The following is a 15,924-nucleotide window of genomic DNA, read 5'->3' as shown; positions in this document are numbered from 1 at the left end:
GTGCTTTTAGTGTCTCCGCATACCGCAGCACGCCACATAGATTTGCAGACGATAAGTATTGCCGTTTCAGAGAGAAGAGCGGCCAAGTGACGATCTAGCTTTAAGGCGATTCGATAACAAATGACGAAAACGGATGGATTTCTCAGGTTTTTACTACATATGAACACTTTTCATATTGTCCCGTGCAACTCGGCTGCTAGTCCTCCTTTCATGCAGAATCTTAAGGTCCTAGCTCATGTCCAAGGCACCAAATCCATCTAAGAAGTCAATAATCGATTCCTAAAACTTGAATTGTACTACTTCTTACTGGCTATTACATCAACTTAGAAGCTTCATCTGTGTTATACTATGGTGATTTTATTGTCTCCGCATACCGCAGCACGCGACGTAGCTTTGCAGACGATAAGTACAAACGTTTCAGAGAGAAGAGCGGCCAATGTGACGATCGGGCTTTAAGTCGATTCGATAACAAATGACGAAAACGGACGGATTTCTCAGGTTTCTACTACATATGAACACATTTCACATTCTCCCGTGCAACGCGGCTGCTAGTCCTTCTTTTCATGGATTATCTTAAGGTCCTAGCTCATGTCCAAGGCACCAAAGCCAGCTAAAAAGTCAATAATCGATACCTAAAACTTGAGTTGTACTACTTCTTACTGGCTATTACATCAACTTAGAAGCTTCATCTGTTTTATACTATGGTGCTTTTGGTGTCTGCGCATACCGCAGCACGCGACATAGCTTTGCAGACGATAAGTACAACCATTTCAGAGAGAAGAGCGGCCAATGTGACGATCTGGCTTTAAGTCGATTCGATAACAAATGACGAAAACGGACGGATTTCTCAGGTTTTTACTACATATGAACACTTTTCACATTCTCCCGTGCAACTCGGCTGCTAGTCCTCCTTTCATGCAGAATCTTAAGGTCCTAGATCATGCCCAAGGCACCAAAGCCAGCTAAAAAGTAAATAATCAGTACCTAAAACTTGAATTGTACTACTTCTTACTGGCTATTACATCAACTTAGAAGCTTAATCTGTGTTCTACTATGGTGCTTTTAGTGTCTCCGCATACCGCATCACGCGACATAGCGTTGCAGGCGATAAGTACAACCGTTTCAGAGAGAAGGGCGGCCAATGTGACGATCTGGCTTTAAGTCGATTCGATAACAAATGACGAAAACGGACGGATTTCTCAGGTTTTTACTACATATGAACACTTTTCACATTCTCCCATCCAACGCGGCTGCTAGTCCTCCTTTCATGCAGAATCTTAAGGTCCTAGCTCATGTCCAAGGCACCAAAGCCAGCTAAAAAGTCAATAATCAGTACCTAAAACTTGAATTGTACTACTTCTTACTGGCTATTACATCAACTTAGAAGCTTAATCTGTGTTCTACTATGGTGCTTTTAGTGTATCCGCATACCGCAGCACGCCACATAGCTTTGCAGACGATAAGTACAGCCGTTTCAGAGAGAAGAGCGGCCAAGTGACGATCTAGCTTTAAGGCGATTCGATAAAAAATGACGAAAACGGACGGATTTCTCAGGTTTTTTCTACATATGAACACTTTTCATATTGTCCCGTGCAACTCGGCTGCTAGTCCTCCTTTCATGCAGAATCTTAAGGTCCTAGCTCATGTCCAAGGCACCAAATCCATCTAAGAAGTCAATAATCGATACCTAAAACTTGAATTGTACTACTTCTTACTGGCTATTACATCAACTTAGAAGCTTCATCTTTTTTATACTATGGTGCTTTTAGTGTCTGCGCATACCGCAGCACGCGACATAGCTTTGTAGACGATAAGTACAACCGTTTCAGAGAGAAGAGCGGCCAATGTGACGATCTGGCTTTAAGTCGATTCGATAACAAATGACGAAAACGGACGGATTTCTCAGGTTTTTACTACATATGAACACTTTTCACATTCTCCCGTGCAACAGGGCTGCTAGTCCTCCTTTCATGCAAAATCTTAAGGTCCTAGCTCATGCCCAAGGCACCAAAGCCAGCTAAAAAGTAAATAATCAGTACCTAAAACTTGAATTGTACTACTTCTTACTGGCTATTACATCAACTTAGAAGCTTCATCTGTGTTCTACTATGGTGCTTTTAGTGTCTCCTCAAACCGCAGCACGCGAGAAAGCTTTGCAGACGATAAGTAGAACCGTTTCAGAGAGAAGAGCGGCCAATGTGACGATCTGGCTTTAAGTCGATTCGATAACAATTGACGAAAACGGACGGATTTCTCAGGTTTTTACTACATATGAACACTTTTCACATTCTCCCGTGCAACTCGGCTGCTAGTCCTCCTTTCATGCAGAATCTTAAGGTCCTAGCTCATGTCCAAGGCACCAAAGCCAGCTAAAAAGTCAATAATCGATACCTAAAACTTGAATTGTACTACTTCTTACTGGCTATTACATCATCATAGAAGCTTCATCTGTGTTCTACTATGGTGCTTTTAGTGTCTCCGCATACCGCAGCACGCGACATAGCTTTGCAGAGGATAAGTACAACCGTTTCAGAGAGAAGAGCGGCCAATGTGACGATCGGGCTTTAAGTCGATTCGATAACAAATGACGGAAACAGACGGATTTCTCAAGTTTTTACTACATATGAACACATTTCACATTCTCCCGTGCAACGCGGCTGCTAGTCCTCCTTTCTTGCAGAATCTTAAGGTAATAGCTCATGTACAAGGCACCAAGGCCAGCTAAAAAGTAAATAACGAGTACCTAAAACTTGAATTATACTACTTCTTACTGGCTATTACATCAACTTAGAAGCTTCATCTGTGTTCTACTATAGTGCTTTTAGTGTCTCCGCATACCGCAGCACGCGACATAGCTTTGCAGACGATAAGTAGAACCGTTTCAGAGAGAAGAGCGGCCAAGTGGCGATCTGGCTTTAAGTCGATTCGATAACAAATGACGAAAACGGACGGATTTCTCAGGTTTTTACTACATATGAACACTTTTCACATTCTCCCGTGCAACTCAAGTGCTAGTCCTCCTTTCATGCAGAATCTTAAGGTCCTAGCTCATGTCCAAGGCACCAAAGCCAGCTAAAAAGTCAATAATCGATACCTAAAACTTGAATTGTACTACTTCTTACTGGCTATTACATCAAATTAGAAGCTTCATCTGTGTTCTACTATGGTGCTTTTAGTGTCTCCGCATACCGCAGCACGCGACATAGCTTTGAAGAGGATAAGTACAACCGTTTCAGAGAGAAGAGCGGCCAATGTGACGATCTGGCTTTAAGTCGATTCGATAACAAATGACGAAAACGGACGGATTTCTCAGGTTTTTACTACATATGAACACTTTTCACATTCTCCCGTGCAACTCGGCTGCTAGTCCTCCTTTCATGCAGAATCTTAAGGTCCTAGCTCATGTTCAAGGCACCAAAGCCAGCTAAAAAGTAAATAATCGATACCTAAAACTTGAATTGTACTACTTCTTACTGGCTATTACATCATCTTAGAAGATTCATCTGTGTTCTACTATGGTGCTTTTAGTGTCTCCGCATACCGCAGCACGCGACAAAGCTTTCCAGACGATAAGTACAACCGTTTCAGAGAGAAGAGCAGCCAATGTGACGATCTGGCTTTAAGTCGATTCGATAACAAATGACGAAAACGGACGGATTTCTCAGGTTTTTACTACATATGAACACTTTTCACATTCTTCTATCCAACGCGGCTGCTAGTCTTCCTTTCATGCAGAATCTTAAGGTCCTAGCTCATGTCCAAGGCACCAAAGCCAGCTAAAAAGTCAATAATCGATACCTAAAACTTGAATTGTACTACTTCTTACTGGCTATTACATCATCATAGAAGCTTCATCTGTGTTCTACTATGGTGCTTTTAGTGTCTCCGCATACCGCAGCAAGCGACATAGCTTTGCAGACGATAAGTACAACCGTTTCAGAGAGAAGAGCGGCCGATGTGACGATCTGGCTTTAAGTAGATTCGATAACAAATGACGAATACGGACAGATTTCTCAGGTTTTTACTGCATATGAACACTTTTCACATTCTCCCGTGCAACTCGGCTGCTAGTCCTCCTTTCATGCAGAATCTTAAGGTCCTAGCTCATGTCCAAGGCAGCAAAGCCAGCTAAAAAGTCAATAATCAGTACCTAAAACTTGAATTGTACTACTTCTTACTGGCTATTACATCGACTTAGAAGCTTCATCTGTGTTCTACTATGGTGATTTTATTGTCTCCGCATACCGCAGTACGCGACATAGCTTTGCAGACGATAAGTACAACCGTTTCAGAGAGAAGAGCGGCCAATGTGACGATCGGGCTTTAAGTCGATTCGATAACAAATGACGAAAACGGACGGATTTCTCAGGTTTCTACTTCATATGAACACATTTCACATTCTCCCGTGCAACGCGGCTGCTAGTCCTCCTTTCATGCAGAATCTTAAGGTCCTAGCTCATGTCCAAGGCACCAAAGCCAGCTAAAAAGTCAATAATCGATACCTAAAACTTGAATTGTACTACTTCTTACTGGCTATTACATCAACTTAGAAGCTTCATCTGCGTTCTACCATGGTGCTTTTAGTGTCTCCGCACACCGCAGTACGCGACATATCTTTGCAGACGATAAGTACAACCGTTTCAGAGAAAAGAGGGGCCAATGTGACGATCTGGCTTTAAGTCGATTCGATAACAAATGACGAAAACGGACGGATTTCTCAGGTTTTTACTACATATGAACACTTTTCACATTCTCCCGTGCAACTCGGCTGCTAGTCCTCCTTTCATGCAGAATCTTAAGGTCCTAGCTCATGTCCAAGGCACCAAAGCCAGCTAAAAAGTCGATAATCGATACCTTAAACTTGAATTGTACTACTTATTACTGGCTATTACATCATCATAGAAGCTTCATATGTGTTCTACTATGGTGCTTTTAGTGTCTCCGCATACCGCAGCACGCGACATAGCTTTGCAGACGATAAGTACAACGGTTTCAGAGAGAAGAGCGGCCAATGTGACGATCTGGCTTTAAGTCGATTCGATAACAAATGACGAATACGGACGTATTTCTCAGGTTTTTACTACATATGAACACATTTCACATGCTCCCGTACAACGCGGCTGCTAGTCCACCTTTCATGCAGAATCTTAAGGTACTAGCTCATGTCCAAGGCACCAAAGCCAGCTAAAAAGTCAATAATCGATACCTATAACTTGAATTGTACTACTTCTTACTGGCTATTACATCAACTTAGAAGCTTCATCTGTGTTCTACTATGGTGCTTTTAGTGTCTCCGCATACCGCAGCACGCGACATAGCTTTGAAGACGATAAGTACAACCGTTTCAGAGAGAAGAGCGGCCAATGTGACGATCTGGCTTTAAGTCGATTCGATAACAAATGACGAAAACGGACGGATTTCTCAGGTTTCTACTACATATGAACACTTTTCACATTCTCCTATCCAACGCGGGTGCTAGTCCTCCTTTCATGCAGAATCTTAAGGTCCTAGCTCATGTCCAAGGCACCAAAGCCAGCTAAAAAGTCAATAATCGATACCTAAAACTTGAATTGTACTACTTCTTACTGGCTATTACATCATCATAGAAGCTTCATCTGTGTTCTACTATGGTGCTTTTAGTGTCTCCGCATACCGCAGCACGCGACATAGCTTTGCAGACGATAAGTACAACCGTTTCAGAGAGAAGAGCGGCCAATGTGACGATCTGGCTTTAAGTCGATTCGATAACAAATGACGAAAACGGACGGATTTCTCAGGTTTTTACTACATATGAACACTTTTCACATTCTCCCGTGCAACTCGGCTGCTAGTCCTCCTTTCATGCAGAATCTTAAGGTCCTAGCTCATGTCCAAGGCACCAAAGCCAGCTAAAAAGTCAATAATCAGTACCTAAAACTTGAATTGTACTACTTCATACTGGCTATTACATCGACTTAGAAGCTTCATCTGTGTTCTACTATGGTGATTTTATTGTCTCCGCATACCGCAGCACGCGACATAGCTTTGCAGACGATAAGTACAACCGTTTCAGAGAGAAGAGCGGCCAATGTGACGATCGGGCTTTAAGTCGATTCGATAACAAATGACGAAAACAGACGGATTTCTCAGGTTTCTACTACATATGAACACATTTCACATTCTCCCGTGCAACGCGGCTGCTAGTCCTCCTTTAATGCAGAATCTTAAGGTCCTAGCTCATGTCCAAGGCACCAAAGCCAGCTAAAAAGTCAATAATCGATACCTAAAACTTGAATTGTACTACTTCTTACAGGCTATTACATCAACTTAGAAGCTTCATCTGTGTTCTACCATGGTGCTTTTAGTGTCTCCGCACACCGCAGTACGCGACATAGCTTTGCAGACGATAAGTACAACCGTTTCAGAGAGAAGAGCAGCCAATGTGACGATCTGGCTTTAAGTCGATTCTATAACAAATGACGAAAACGGACGGATTTCTCAGGATTTTACTACATATGAACACATTTCACATTCTCCCGTACAACGCGGCCGATAGTCCTCCTTTCATGCAGAATCTTAAGGTCCTAGCTCATGTCCAAATCACCAAAGCCATCTAAAAAGTAAACAATCGATACCTAAAACTTGAATTGTACTACTTCTTACTGGCTATTACATCAACTTAGAAGCTTCATCTGTGTTCTACTATGGTGCTTTTAGTGTCTCCGCATACCGCATCACGCGACATAGCTTTGCAGGCGATAAGTACAACCGTTTCAGAGAGAAGAGCGGCCAATGTGACGATCGGGCTTTAAGTCGATTCGATAACAAATGACGAAAACGGACGGATTTCTCAGGTTTTTACTACATATGAACACTTTTCACATCCTCCCGTGCAACGCGGCTGCTAGTCCTCCTTTCATGCAGAATCTTAAGGTCCTAGCTCATGTCCAAGGCTCCAAAGCCAGCTAAAAAGTAAATAATCAGTACCTAAAACTTGAATTGTACTACTTCTTACTGGCTATTACATCAACTTAGAAGCTTCATCTGTGTTCTACTATGGTGCTTTTAGAGTCTCCGCATACCGCAGCACGCGACATAGCTTTGCAGACGATAAGTACAACCGTTTCAGAGAGAAGAGCGGCCAATGTGACGATCTGGCTTTAAGTCGATTCGATAACAAATGACGAAAACGGACGGATTTCTCAGGTTTTTACTACATATGAACACTTTTCACATTCTTCCCTGCAACTCGGCTGCTAGTCCTCCTTTCATGCAGATTCTTAAGGTCCTTGCTCATGTCCAAGGCATCAAAGCCAGCTAAAAAGTCAATAATCGATACCTAAAACTTGAATTGTACTACATCTTACTGGCTATTACATCAAATTAGAAGCTTCATCTGTGTTCTACTGTGGTGGTTTCAGTGTCTCCGCCTACCGCAGCATACGACATAGCTTTGCAGACGATAAGTACAACCGTTTCAGAGAGAAGAGCGGCCAATGTGACGATCTGGCTTTAAGTCTATTCGATAACAAATGACGAAAACGGACGGATTTCTCAGGTTTTTACTACATATGAACACTTTTCATATTCTCCCGTGCAACTCGGCTGCTAGTCCTCCTTTCATGCAGAATCTTAAGGTCCTAGCTCATGTCCAAGGCACCAAATCCAGCTAAAAAGTCAATAATCGATACCTAAAACTTGAATTATACTACTTCTTACTGGCTATTACATCATGTTAGAAGCTTCATCTGTGTTCTACTATGGTGCTTTTAGTGTCTCCGCATACCGCATCACGCGACATAGCTTTGCAGGCGATAAGGACAACCGTTTCAGAGAGAAGAGCGGCCAATGTGACGATCTGGCTTTAAGTCGATTCGATAACAAATGACGAAAACGGACGGATTTCTCAGGTTTTTACTACATATGAACACTATTCACATTCTCCCATCCAACGCGGCTGCTAGTCCTCCTTTCACGCAGAATCTTAAGGTCCTACCTCATGTCCAAGACACCAAAGCCAGCTAAAAAGTCAATAATCGTTACCTAAAACTTGAATTGTACTACTTCTTCCTGGCTATTACATCAACTTAGAAGCTTCATCTGTGTTCTACTATGGTGCTTTTAGTGTCTCCGCATACCGCAGCACGCGACAAAGCTTTCCAGACGATAAGTACAACCGTTTCAGAGAGAAGAGCAGCCAATGTGACGATCTGGCTTTAAGTCGATTCGATAACAAATGACGAAAACGGACGGATTTCTCAGGTTTTTACTACATATGAACACTTTTCACATTCTCCTATCCAACGCGGGTGCTAGTCCTCCTTTCATGCAGAATCTTAAGGTCCTAGCTCATGTCCAAGGCACCAAAGCCAGCTAAAAAGTCAATAATCGATACCTAAAACTTGAATTGTACTACTTCTTACTGGCTATTACATCATCATAGAAGCTTCATCTGTGTTCTACTATGGTGCTTTTAGTGTCTCCGCATACCGCAGCACGCGACATAGCTTTGCAGACGAATAGTACAACCGTTTCAGAGAGAAGAGCGGCCAATGTGACGATCTGGCTTTAAGTCGATTCGATAACAAATGACGAAAACGGACGGATTTCTCAGGTTTTTACTACATATGAACACTTTTCACATTCTCCCGTGCAACTCGGCTGCTAGTCCTCCTTTCATGCAGAATCTTAAGGTCCTAGCTCATGTCCAAGGCACCAAAGCCAGCTAAAAAGTCAATAATCAGTACCTAAAACTTGAATTGTACTACTTCATACTGGCTATTACATCGACTTAGAAGCTTCATCCTTGTTCTACTATGGTGATTTTATTGTCTCCGCATACCGCAGCACGCGACATAGCTTTGCAGACGATAAGTACAACCGTTTCAGAGAGAAGAGCGGCCAATGTGACGATCGGGCTTTAAGTCGATTCGATAACAAATGACGAAAACAGACGGATTTCTCAGGTTTTTACTACATATGAACACTTTTCACATTCTCCCGTGCAACGCGGCTGCTAGTCCTCCTTTAATGCAGAATCTTAAGGTCCTAGCTCATGTCCAAGGCACCAAAGCCAGCTAAAAAGTCAATAATCGATACCTAAAACTTGAATTGTACTACTTCTTACAGGCTATTACATCAACTTAGAAGCTTCATCTGTGTTCTACCATGGTGCTTTTAGTGTCTCCGCACACCGCAGTACGCGACATAGCTTTGCAGACGATAAGTACAACCGTTTCAGAGAGAAGAGCAGCCAATGTGACGATCTGGCTTTAAGTCGATTCTATAACAAATGACGAAAACGGACGGATTTCTCAGGATTTTACTACATATGAACACATTTCACATTCTCCCGTACAACGCGGCCGATAGTCCTCCTTTCATGCAGAATCTTAAGGTCCTAGCTCATGTCCAAATCACCAAAGCCATCTAAAAAGTAAACAATCGATACCTAAAACTTGAATTGTACTACTTCTTACTGGCTATTACATCAACTTAGAAGGTTCATCTGTGTTCTACTATGGTGCTTTTAGTGTCTCCGCATACCGCATCACGTGACATAGCTTTGCAGGCGATAAGTACAACCGTTTCAGAGAGAAGAGCTGCCAATGTGACGATCGGGCTTTAAGTCGATTCGATAACAAATGACGAAAACGGACGGATTTCTCAGGTTTTTACTACATATGAACACATTTCACATCCTCCCGTGCAACGCGGCTGCTAGTCCTCCTTTCATGCAGAATCTTAAGGTCCTAGCTCATGTCCAAGGCTCCAAAGCCAGCTAAAAAGTAAATAATCAGTACCTAAAACTTGAATTGTACTACTTCTTACTGGCTATTACAACAACTTAGAAGCTTCATCTGTGTTCTACTATGGTGCTTTTAGAGTCTCCGCATACCGCAGCACGCGACATAGCTTTGCAGACGATAAGTACAACCGTTTCAGAGAGAAGAGCGGCCAATGTGACGATCTGGCTTTAAGTCGATTCGATAACAAATGACGAAAACGGACGGATTTCTCAGGTTTTTACTACATATGAACACTTTTCACATTCTTCCCTGCAACTCGGCTGCTAGTCCTCCTTTCATGCAGATTCTTAAGGTCCTTGCTCATGTCCAAGGCATCAAAGCCAGCTAAAAAGTCAATAATCGATACCTAAAACTTGAATTGTACTACTTCTTACTGGCTATTACATCAAATTAGAAGCTTCATCTGTGTTCTACTGTGGTGGTTTCAGTGTCTCCGCCTACCGCAGCATACGACATAGCTTTGCAGACGATAAGTACAACCGTTTCAGAGAGAAGAGCGGCCAATGTGACGATCTGGCTTTAAGTCTATTCGATAACAAATGACGAAAACGGACGGATTTCTCAGGTTTTTACTACATATGAACACTTTTCACATTCTCCCGTGCAACTCGGCTGCTAGTCCTCCTTTCATGCAGAATCTTAAGGTCCTAGCTCATGTCCAAGGCACCAAAGCCAGCTAAAAAGTTAATAATCGATACCTAAAACTTGAATTATACTACTTCTTACTGGCTATTACATCAAGTTAGAAGCTTCATCTGTGTTCTACTATGGTGCTTTTAGTGTCTCCGCATACCGCATCACGCGACATAGCTTTGCAGGCGATAAGGACAACCGTTTCAGAGAGAAGAGCGGCCAATGTGACGATCTGGCTTTAAGTCGATTCGATAACAAATGACGAAAACGGACGGATTTCTCAGGTTTTTACTACATATGAACACTATTCACATTCTCCCATCCAACGCGGCTGCTAGTCCTCCTTTCACGCAGAATCTTAAGGTCCTACCTCATGTCCAAGACACCAAAGCCAGCTAAAAAGTCAATAATCGATACCTAAAACTTGAATTGTACTACTTCTTCCTGGCTATTACATCAACTTAGAAGCTTCATCTGTGTTCTACTATGGTGCTTTTAGTGTCTCCGCATACCGCAGCACGCGACATAGCTTTGCAGACGTTACGTACAGCCGTTTCAGAGAGAAGAGCGGCCAAGTGACGATCTGGCTTTAAGGCGATTCGATAACAAATGACGAAAACGGAAATATTTCTCAGGTTTTTACTACATATGAACACTTTTCATATTGTCCCGTGCAACTCGGCTCCTAGTCCTCCTTTCATGCAGAATCTTAACATCCTAGCTCATGTCCAAGGCACCTAATCCATCTAAGAAGTCAATAATCGATACCTAAAACTTGAATTGTACTACTTCTTACTGGCTATTACATCGACTTAGAAGCTTCATCTGTGTCCTACTATGGTGATTTTATTGTCTCCGCATACCGCAGAACGTGACATAGCTTTGCAGACGATAAGTACAACCGTTTCAGAGAGAAGAGCGGCCAATGTGACGATCTGCCTTTAAGTCGATTCGATAACAAATGACGAGAACGGACCGATTTCTCAGGTTTTTACTACATATGAACACTTTTCACATTCTCCCGTGCAACTCGGCTGCTAGTCCTCCTTTCATGCAGAATCTTAAGGTCGTAGCTCATGTCCAAGGCACCAAAGCCAGCAAAAAATTAAATAATCAGTACCTAAAACTTGAATTGTACTACTTCTCACTGGCTATTACATCAACTTAGAAGCTTCATCTGTGTTCTCCTATGGTGCTTTTAGTGTCTCCGCATACCGCAGTACGCGACATAGCTTTGCAGACGATAAGTAGAACCGTTTCAGAGAGAAGAGCGGCCAATGTGACGATCTGGCTTTAAGTCGATTCGATAACAAATGACGAAAACGGACGGATTTCTCAGGTTTCTACTACATATGAACACATTTCACATTCTCCCGTGCAACGCGGCTGCTAGTCCTCCTTTCATGCAGAATCTTAAGGTCCTAGCTCATGTCCAAGGCACCAAAGCCAGCTAAAAAGTCAATAATCGATACCTAAAACTTGAATTGTACTACTTCTTACTGGCTATTACATCAACTTAGAAGCTTCATCTGTGTTCTACTATGGTGCTTTTAGTGTCTCCGCATACCGCATCACGCGACATAGCTTTGCAGGCGATAAGTACAACTTTTTCAGAGAGAAGAGCGGCCAATGTGACGATCTGGCTTTAAGTCGATTCGATAACAAATGACGAAAACGGACGGATTTCTCAGGTTTTTACTACATATGAAAACTTTTCACATTCTCCCGTGCAACGCGGCTGCTAGTCCTCCTTTCATGCAGAATCTTAAGGTCCTAGCTCATGTCCAAGGCACCAAAGCCAGCTAAAAAGTAAATAATCAGTACCTAAAACTTGAATTGTACTACTTCTTACTGGCTATGACATCAACTTAGAAGCTTCATCTGTGTTCTACTATGGTGCTTTTAGAGTCTCCGCATACCGCAGCACGCGACATAGCTTTGCAGACGATAAGTACAACCGTCTCAGAGAGAAGAGCAGCCAATGTGACGATCTGGCTTTAAGTCGATTCGATAACAAATGACGAAAACGGACGGATTTCTCAGGTTTTTACTACATATGAACACGTTTCACATTCTCCCGTGCAACTCGGCTGCTAGTCCTCCTTTCATGTAGAATCATAAGGTCCTAGCACATGTCCAATGCACCAAAGCCAGCTAAAAAGTCAATAATCGATACCTAAAACTGGAATTATACTACTTCTTACTGGCTATTACATCAACTTAGAAGCTTCATCTGTGTTCTACTATGGTCCTTTTAGTGTCTCCGCATACCGCATCACGCGACATAGCTTTGCAGGCGATAAGTACAACCGTTTCAGAGAGAAGAGCGGCCAATGTGACGATCTGGCTTTAAGTCGATTCGATAACAAATGACGAAAACGGACGGATTTCTCAGGTTTTTACTACATATGAATACCTTTCACATTCTCCCGTGCAACTCGGCTGCTAGTCCTCCTTTCATGCAGAATCTTAAGGTCCTAGCTCATGTCCAAGGCACCAAAGCCAGCTAAAAAATCAATAATCGATACCTAAAACTTGAATTGTACTACTTCTTACTGGCTATTACATCAACTTAGAACCTTCATCTGTGTTCTACTATGGTGCTTTTAGTGTCTCCGCATACCGCAGCACGCGACATAGCTTTGAAGACGATAAGTACAACCGTTTCAGAGAGAAGAGCGGCCAATGTGACGATCTGGCTTTAAGTCGATTCGATAACAAATGACGAAAACGGACGGATTTCTCAGTTTTTTACTACATATGAACACTTTTCACATTCTCCCGTACAACGCGGCTGCTACTCCTCCAATCATGCAGAATCTTAAGGTCCTAGCTCATGTCCAAGGCACCAAAGCCAGCTAAAAAGTCAATAATCGATACCTAGAACTTGAATTGTACTACTTCTTACTGGCTATTACATCATCATAGAAGCTTCATCTGTGTTCTACTATGGTGCTTTTAGTGTCTCCGCATACCGCAGCACGCGACATAGCTTTGCAGACGATAAGTAGAACCGTTTCAGAGAGAAGAGCAGCCAATGTGACGATCTGGCTTTAAGTCGATTCGATAACAAATGACGAAAACGGACGGATTTCTCAGGTTTTTACTACATATGAATACCTTTCACATTCTCCCGTGCAACTCGGCTGCTAGTCCTCCTTTCATGCAGAATCTTAAGGTCCTAGCTCATGCCCAAGGCACCAAAGCCAGCTAAAAATTCAATAATCGATACCTAAAACTTGAATTGTACTACATCTTACTGGCTATTACATCAACTTAGAAGCTTCATCTGTGTTCTACCATGGTGCTTTTAGTGTCTCCGCACACCGCAGTACGCGACATAGCTTTGCAGACGATAAGTACAACCGTTTCAGAGAAAAGAGCGGCCAATGTGACGATCTGGCTTTAAGTCGATTCGATAACAAATGACGAAAACGGACGGATTTCTCAGGTTTTTACTACATATGAACACTTTTCACATTCTCCCGTGCAACTCGGCTGCTAGTCCTCCTTTCATGCAGAATCATAAGGTCCTAGCTCATGTCCAAGGCACCAAAGCCAGCTAAAAAGTCAATAATCAGTACCTAAAACTTGAATTGTACTACTTCTTACTGGCTATTACATCATCTTAGAAGCTTCATCTGTGTTCTACTATGGTGCTTTTAGTGTCTCCGCATACCGCAGCACGCGACATAGCTTTGCAGGCGATAAGTACAACCGTTTCAGAGAGAAGAGCGGCCAATGTGACGATCTTGCTTTAAGTCGATTCGATAACAAATGACGAAAACGGACGGATTTCTCAGGTTTTTACTACATATGAACACTTTTCACATTCTCCCGTGCAACTCGGCTGCTAGTCCTCCTTTCATGCAGAATCTTAAGGTCCTAGCTCATGTCCAAGGCACCAAAGCCAGCTAAAAAGTCAATAATCGATACCTAAAACTTGAATTGTACTACTTCTTACTGGCTATTACATCATCTTAGAAGCTTCATCTGTGTTCCAGTATGGTGCTTTTAGTGTCTCCGCATACCGCAGCACGCGACAAAGCTTTCCAGACGATAAGTACACCCGTTTCAGAGAGAAGAGCGGCCAATGTGACGATCTGGCTTTAAGTCGATTCGATAACAAATGACGAAAACGGACGGATTTCTCAGGTTTTTACTACATATGAACACTTTTCACATTCTCCCGTGCAACCCGGCTGCTAGTCCTCCTTTCATGCAGAATCTTAAGGTCCTAGCTCATGTCCAAGGCACCACAGCCAGCTAAAAAGTCAATAATCGATACCTAAAACTGGAATTGTACTACTTCTTACTGGCTATCACATCGACTTAGAAGCTTCATCTGTGTTCTACTATGGTGCTTTTAGTGTCTCCGCATACCGCAGCACGCGACATAGCTCTGCAGACGATAAGTACAACCGTTTCAGACAGAAGAGCGGCCAATGTGACGATCTGGCTTTAAGTCGATTCGATAACAAATGACGAAAACGGACGGATTTCTCAGGTTTTTACTACATATGAACACTTTTCACATTCTCCCATCCAACGCGGCTGCTAGTCCTCCGTTCATGCAGAATGTTAAGGTCCTAGCTCATGTCCAAGGCACCAAAGCCAGCTAAAAAGTCAATAATCGATACCTAAAACTTGAATTGTACTACTTCTTACTGGCTATTACATCATCATAGAAGCTACATCTGTGTTTTACTGTGGTGCTTTTAGTGTCTCCGCATACCGCAGCACGCGACATAGCTTTGCAGACGATAAGTACAACCGTTTCAGAGAGAAGAGCGGCCAATGTGACCATCTGGCTTTAAGTCGATTCGATAACAAATGACGAAAATGGACGGATTTCTCAGGTTTTTACTACATATGAACACTTTTCACATTCTCCCGTGCAACTCGGCTGCTAGTCCTCCTTTCATGCAGAATCTTAAGGTCCTAGCTCATGTCCAAGGCACCAAAGCCAGCTAAAAAGTCAATAATCAGTACCTAAAACTGGAATTGTACTACTACGTACTGGCTATCACATCAACTTAGAAGCTTCATCTGTGTTCCACTATGGTGCTTTTAGTGTCTCCGCATACCGCAGCACGCGACATAGCTCTGCAGACGATAAGTACAACCGTTTCAGACAGAAGAGCGGCCAATGTGACGATCTGGCTTTAAGTCGATTCGATAACAAATGACGAAAACGGACGGATTTCTCAGGTTTTTACTACATATGAATACCTTTCACATTCTCCCGTGCAACTCGGCTGCTAGTCCTCCTTTCATGCAGAATCTTAAGGTCCTAGCTCATGTCCAAGGCACCAAAGCCAGCTAAAAAATCAATAATCGATACCTAAAACTTGAATTGTACTACTTCTTACTGGCTATTACATCAACTTAGAACCTTCATCTGTGTTCTACTATGGTGCTTTTAGTGTCTCCGCATACCGCAGCACGCGACATAGCTCTGCAGACGATAAGTACAACCGTTTCAGAGAGAAGAGCGGCCAAT

Source organism: Schistocerca gregaria, unplaced genomic scaffold (genome assembly GCF_023897955.1).
Source record: "Schistocerca gregaria isolate iqSchGreg1 unplaced genomic scaffold, iqSchGreg1.2 ptg000079l, whole genome shotgun sequence".
Classification (NCBI taxonomy): Eukaryota; Metazoa; Arthropoda; class Insecta; order Orthoptera; family Acrididae; genus Schistocerca; species Schistocerca gregaria.
This window is presented reverse-complemented; position numbering follows the sequence as displayed.